Source organism: Myotis brandtii, unplaced genomic scaffold (genome assembly GCF_000412655.1).
Source record: "Myotis brandtii unplaced genomic scaffold, ASM41265v1 scaffold573, whole genome shotgun sequence".
In the NCBI taxonomy this organism is placed as follows: Eukaryota; Metazoa; Chordata; class Mammalia; order Chiroptera; family Vespertilionidae; genus Myotis; species Myotis brandtii.
The window spans coordinates 2665000-2671520 of record NW_005370145.1 but is presented as its reverse complement, the minus strand read 5'-3'; the positions used below and the strand labels follow the sequence as shown (position 1 = coordinate 2671520).

Here is a 6521-nt window from a genome sequence, read left to right as displayed (position 1 = left end):
GATCACGCTGCTGCAGGTCCCGGACGGCGGCTGGTGGGAAGGCGAGAAGGAGGACGGTCTCCGCGGCTGGTTTCCAGCGAGCTACGTGCAGTTGCTGGAGGTAAGGGGCGAAGGGCCGGGGGTGGGGAGGTCTGGGGCTCCGGTCCTTGGTTCTCCCCCTGACCGTCCCCCCCGTGCCGCGCCTCCCGGCACATCGCGGCGCCCTGAGAAAGCGAGAACTTGTTGCGTGTGCGAGTTCTGGAGCGGGAGGGCGGGCGCGTTCCCGGCAGTGCTAGGGGCCGGCGAAGGGCTGCTGAGTCCAGCGGTCTACGGGAGATGCACCAAGTATCGGGGATTGGGAAGTGGCACCCACTTGTACCCCCAGCCCCGCGTCTGCATCCCGGAGCCCGGAGCCTGCAGACCCGTGGACGGTCTTGCTGTCCCGGATCAGGCTGCCTGGCCGCCTCGGGCCGCCCACTTGCTGGTCAGCTGAGCCTATCTGGCCATCAGCCCGACCCCCATCAGCAGGCTTGACTCAGGGGTGCCACAGCCTCCAGCCAGCGTCCCCTCCCCTTCAGAATCTGAAAGTGGCTGGTTCCTGGGGTTCTGGCCTGACCCCAGGGCTACAGGGGACCTGTTGAGCCAAGTCCACTGGCTGCTTATTGTCTGGGTGACAGTTGGGAGGTTTCTCCGTCCTCTAATCGCTGAGCTCATGGTCACAGCCTGAGCGGGGTCAGAAGTTTCTAAAGTCCTGGAGGCGGAGGTGGGTCAGGGTGGGGGAGGATGAGGGGGAGGGGGAGGTGACCTTATAGGACATCTCCTTTAGTAAAAGGCCGTCTGACCCCGGGAGTGTTGAAATTAAATGAGCGGTTCCCCGCCATTGTGTGGGTATACAGAACGTTCTGGTAAAACGCTGCCCAAATCATGGAGACTGAATTTGTTTGTAATTTAACCCTGACCTACTTCACAAAGAACAAAGTAGCAAATTTTGACAGAAAATGCTGCGGTGCAGCTCCAGGAAGAAGAGAAAGGAAAGCAAAGAAGAAAGGTAGAGGTGCAATGGTTACAGGGTGAGCTTACCTGGGAGGTACCCTGTGGAAACCTTATCAGAGATGGAGCCTGGCCTCATAGAGGCACATGGTCCAGAGCAAAACCACAAAGTCCCCCTGAATGAATTACGCAATAGCATTGGAGAGCATGTAGGCTGCGAGGCGCTCTCCCCGGCGGGCCGCAGAGTATGTTCCTAACCCTCTTGGTTCTGTATTTTTGAGCACCTGTGAGTGTAGGAGAAGCTCAGGTGCACAGATTGGGGTGTGAAGGTGAGCAAGTATAGTTTCCTATGAAGGCCTGGACCCTCCCTTTTTTCTAGCTCCGAAGCCCCGGGGGAGACTCCTATTTTAGAGTTCCTCTGGTGGCCACACTTTTACAGGAAAAACTGATGTGGACATTTGGCTGTCGGATGTCTGTCTGGCGAGGAGGCGCGTCCCTGGCTGGACTCGGCCAGCTGTGTTTTGGGTGGGGGTGAGGCTGGTGGATGTGCAGCCTGTGTTAGTAAGATGGAGTGTCTCTGCATTTCTTAGTGGCGGGAAGGGAGGGTGGACCAGACCCAGGGGACGACCTGAATGATCTGCTGGGACAGTCTTGGGTGTGTCCGCCACATCCCGTGGTATTTACATACTTAGGAAATCTCTGGTGCCTAAGGGGCTTTTCAGACAACTCCCACTGTGACTTGTGACAGAAGGACCTCTGTGTGCGCAGCTCTGATGAGAAGACCTTTCATTTGTGGAGTAGCTACTAGGCTGAAATACTAGGTGCTAGGCATGGTACATACACTGTCGCCAGTTCCCCTCACAGCTCTGTGAAGGGAGGGGGGGCACCATACCCATTTTACAGGCAAGCAAACGGAGTATGAGAGGGGGAGGGGATTGCCCAAGGAGTAATGCTTGCATATTTGCTTAGCAGCTCAGGTGGCTCAGAATTACCGCTGTGCCGGTGTCTCTTTTAAACATGGCGGCCTGGGCTCAGTTGTCCTAAAAGGCCAGTGAGGGAAGGGTGTGGATCCATGTGGGAAAGGACAAGTGCAGCCCTGGAGGTCGGCATGGTGGCGACAGCATCCCTGAGGGGAGGCTGAAATACTGGGGCTGAAATGAGGTCAGTTGCTCCTTCCCACTTGGAGCATCTCTCGCGCTAACCCCGAAGCTTGATTTCCCTCAGAGCCAGTTGGTTTCCCCACAGGTGGAGGCAGGGGGTGGGGTGGGGGGTGGAAGTGGGGGTCTGCGCCCTGAGCCCTGGCACTTTTCAGGGCCAAAGTGATGCAGCTTTGACAGAGAGGATTGTAGAGCAGGCCCTTTGTGTCTGTGAGCCTCGTCCAGGAGCAGGCTGGGCTTCAGGGCTGAGGACTGGCCAGGGATGGAGGCTATGCTAGTAGAGCCCCTCGGGATGGGAGAGTCCTCAAGGACAGACTGACTTATGGGGAATGCAGAGCTCTCAGAGGAGTTGCTGGGGGTGGACTGGCCAGCATATGGAAACACGAGCCTGGAGGAACACCAGCCAGATGTGTGTCAAGGCTCGGAGTTAGTGCAGAGACCAGGAAGCCAGAGAAGGAGCCCGCTGATCCTGACAGTGGTAAACCTCATGGATGTTTGCCAAAGGGGTGGCTGGCACCGAGCTTGCTGGGGCCTGGAGTTCAGAAGGCCAGGGGAGCTCTTGGGGACAGCAGTGTTGACAGATGGGCAACACCAGTCTCCTAGGGGAGGGGTGGGATGGTGGGTGCACAGCTGAGAATGGCACCTCCACTGTAACCGCCACCCCAGGTGGAAAGAGTGATACCAGAAAACTCCATCTTTTTATTATTATTATTATATTTTTATTGAGAGAGATAGAAACATCAACGATCAGAGAGAGAATCATCAATCGGCTGCCTTCTGCACGCACCACACTGGGGATTGAGCCTGCAACCCGGGTATGTGTCCTGACTGGGAATTGAACAGTGACCTCCTGGTTCATAGGTCGACACTCAACCACTGAGCCACGCCGGCCAGGCAGGAAACTCCATCTTGGTGGAAGATGGCACTAGGGGTTGAGAGCAGTATGTGCAAAATGGACACTCCCCAAGGATTTCTTCCTTGTTCATATGAAAAATAAAAAGGAGAACTGAGAGCCCAGCTCTGCAGGAAGCATGGCCCATGAAGGGGAGCTGGGAGCTAACCCTGAGAGGGCTGACAGATCTGCCCTGGCGGCCCGCCAGGCCTCGGGGAGCGGCCAGTTTGGTGGATTCTGAGCCTGGTTATTGGGGAAATCTCTTTGGTCAAGACTCCGAGGAAAGGTGCAGCCTCTAGAAAAGCCTCAGAAGAGTGTGGAGGGCCCTGGTGGTGGAACTAAGGACTGGCCCCAAGGATCCTGGCTCTTCAGGGGATGGGGCAGCCTTCCAGGGGCGGCCAGGGGGAGGGGATCAGCTCCTCCCACAAAAGGGAGGGGTCCTATAGGTCAGACCCACAGCTGCTGCCTATGACGCGTAAAGGCCCATAGGTAAAAGCAGCCAGAAAAAATCCTTCTGGAGGGTCTTGTCAGCCATGAGGAGGGAGGAGGGTCGAGAACTGTTCTAACATTGGAGACATGGCTGAGGAGGAGCTGTGATGAAGGAGGCCTGATAGGAGGCTGGAGTCTGCAGAAGCACATTCTGTGGGCTCCAAGCCAGGCCCAAGATCACCTCCATAGACTTGGGGGCCTAGCAGGGGAGGAGGTTGCCACCAGACTTCCGGGTACATGGAGGCTGAGGAACAGTTTCTGGGAAGGACAGATGGAGGAGGGAGCCCAGATCTCCATCCCCAGGGACGAGCTGGAGAGGCAGACATGGCCCAATGGCTGGACAAGTTCAGTAGCTGGAGGGCCTAACCCTGGCCCAGGAATTCCTTGTGGCCTGCTTTTACCTGGAATGGAGATAAGAGGTCAGGGAGCTGGAAGATACTGTAAGACATCCGAAAAAGCCCCCAGAGCTTTGGGAAATAATTCTGGGGTTAATAAGATTGGAATGCAAACACGACAGAACTTTCCTTGACCTACATGCTGTTCCTGGAATCCACGAGCTGGCTGGAAGGTCTGGACCTCAGGTACAAACAGAATAGGATGCTGTTTGCCAGGAACTAGACAATTGGAGAGAGTCACCCTTGAACTTGGCCTCCTTCTCTCTGCTTTCTCTTCCCTGTTGTGACTGTGCTGTAGAGTTTACGAGGTTGGCTGCGGGAGAGAGAGGTGGAGCTAGGGGAGATGGCTGTGCTATCGATAACTAAGGAACGATGTTTTATCTAATTGCTATGCAACAAGCCACCCCAAAACTTAGTTCTCAGAACAACCGTTTATTGTTACCGCACACATTCTGTGGGCTGACGGGACTCGTTGTGTGGTTCTTCTGCTGGTCTGTCTTGGAGTCTCCCATGCATCTGGAGGCAGATGGCGCCCGGAGCTGGAGTCCTGGAGTGTCCCCTGGGCTGGACCCTCCAACATGGTGCCTTGGTATTCTTCCGTGTGGCCTTTCTCTCCACATGGTGGCTCATCCTTCGGGGCCTTTCCATGTGGCCTTTCGCTTCAGCGGGGCACTTGAAGTTTCACACGGTGGTTGGCTTCCAAAAATTCGAAAGTTCAGATTGTCCGGCCTTCTTAAGGCACTTCGGTCAAGGAAGCCACAGGACCAGTCCAGATTCAGTGTGGGAGGGAGGTGCACACAGGTGGATTCAGGGAGGCCAGGCTCACGGAAGACCTTTTTGCAGACTCGCTACTCAGAAGGGTAGGGGGAAAGCAGTCCGGACAGATGATCCATTACAGAGGAAGCAGTGCCAGGCCAGACGGAGGAGAGGGCCTCCAGAGGGAGGGAAATGCAGGAGGCTTGGCCGTCTGCTAGGAAATCCTCCGTTGCCATCCTTGGCGGAGTTTCTTATTTTGCAAGATGCCAGGGATTTCTTTGTAAAGGCCACACAGTAAATGATGCAGCTGAATTTGCAACCCGATTTTCCTGTCCCTAACGCCTGGGTCTGTCCGCTGGCCTGGTGACATACCAGTCCAGCATTTTCAGGTCGGAGCTATTTGATGCCGGTTATTAATAGACACAGAGCTGCCTGACATCTGGTAGATGTTTGACAAATTGATTTTAGTACAGGGCCTTTCTTTCTGTAATGGGAACATTTCCTAATGTGGGTGTGGCCTTGTCCCTCATGCCAATAATTTTTAAGGCGGTCATCAGCTCTGTTCACAAAAGGTGTAATTAGGGCCGGTGGCTCGTGGAGAATGCAATCGTGACCTAGAAGACCAGGGTGCAGCTTTCAGCAACTTCACTAAGTCATCCTGCCCTTTGACTCGGGGGGCTGTGGCCCTCATTTGTAGCTCCTGCTGTTTGCGCGTCTACCTTGGGCCCCGCCCCGTCCGCCCACCTCTGTTCAGGAGGAGCCTTCCCTTGCATACTCGTCTGTCCAGACAGCCTCACCACAGGCCTGCAGAGCAGTGGGCAGGGCTTACAGATGCTGTGGATAGGGGCATCTCCAGAAAAGTTCCCCTAGCAACAAGTCGGCAGGAATCTGTGACATGTTAACCACCACCCGAGTCCCATGTCCATTACCACTTAGAAGCATGAATGAGATGCTGACCTTCCTGTACTCGTCTCAGCCTGAAAGGGTCCAGCTTTTACCTAATGGCCTGGTTGACTTCGCCTGTGAGCATGGAGGCTGGTCCCCACTTCCTGAGTGAAAGAAAATGTTTGGTAAACCAGGGAGCCTTGTATACATGTACAGTATTAGGCTTTTTCTTGTTTTTGTTTTTTTTTTTAATTTGATTTTCAGAGAGAAAGACAGGGAAAGGGAGAGAGAGAAAAAAACATCGATGTGAGAGAGAAACATTGATTGGCTACCTCCCGAATGCCCCCTATTGGGGATCCAGCTCACAACCCAGGCATGTACCCCAACTGGGAATCGAACCGGCAACCTTTCTGTGTACAGGACAACGCCCACCAACTGAGCCAGAAGACCAGGGTGGAATTAAGATTTGTAGCAGGCCACTCCAGGGGACGTTGTTTTCCCAAATTGCTCTCTTATTACTCACAGCAGCAGGGTGACACATGACAAGCTTTCTAATAGAACGTCAGGACTGATCCCCTTGTACTTCATTGCGCAATTAGTGTCTGCCTCTCTCCCTGCGTGGCCAGCCTCCGGGGGTGGCGTCGGTACCTATGGAGAGAAGTGGAAATGGTGGCCAGCAGGGGTCTGGCGTGTCCTTCGGCGGACCAGAGCCTGCAGGACTGTGAGGTGTAGATGGAACAGGTGTACGATCGTGTGAGGTGTCTGTGGACTCACGGGGACTCACCCACCTCCTCCTTTCACACTTAGTGTTTTCCCTGACTACCATCTGATAAAGGTTGTTTTTAGGGGAACTTTCTGGTTCACTGAATTTGCCTCATTTCTTGAGCTGGTATCCAGCCTGGATCCCAGGTACTCAGATTTCACATGTGCAAACTGAACTGGTCTCTCCTCCCTTCACTGCCTTCTCCCCCCCCCCCA

The 6521-nt window shown here is 54.7% G+C and overlaps 1 protein-coding gene across 1 annotated transcript in view; it reads left to right on the top strand.

The window, feature by feature from the left end:
- The first annotated feature begins 6 nt into the window (after positions 1–6).
- Positions 7–6521, top strand: part of GAS7 (growth arrest-specific 7) — a 208312-nt gene continuing 201797 nt past the window's right edge. The window contains exon 1 of the mRNA XM_005878809.2: positions 7–100. The gene's annotated coding sequence lies outside the window, so the exon portion shown is untranslated. The remainder of the gene's footprint in view (positions 101–6521) is intronic.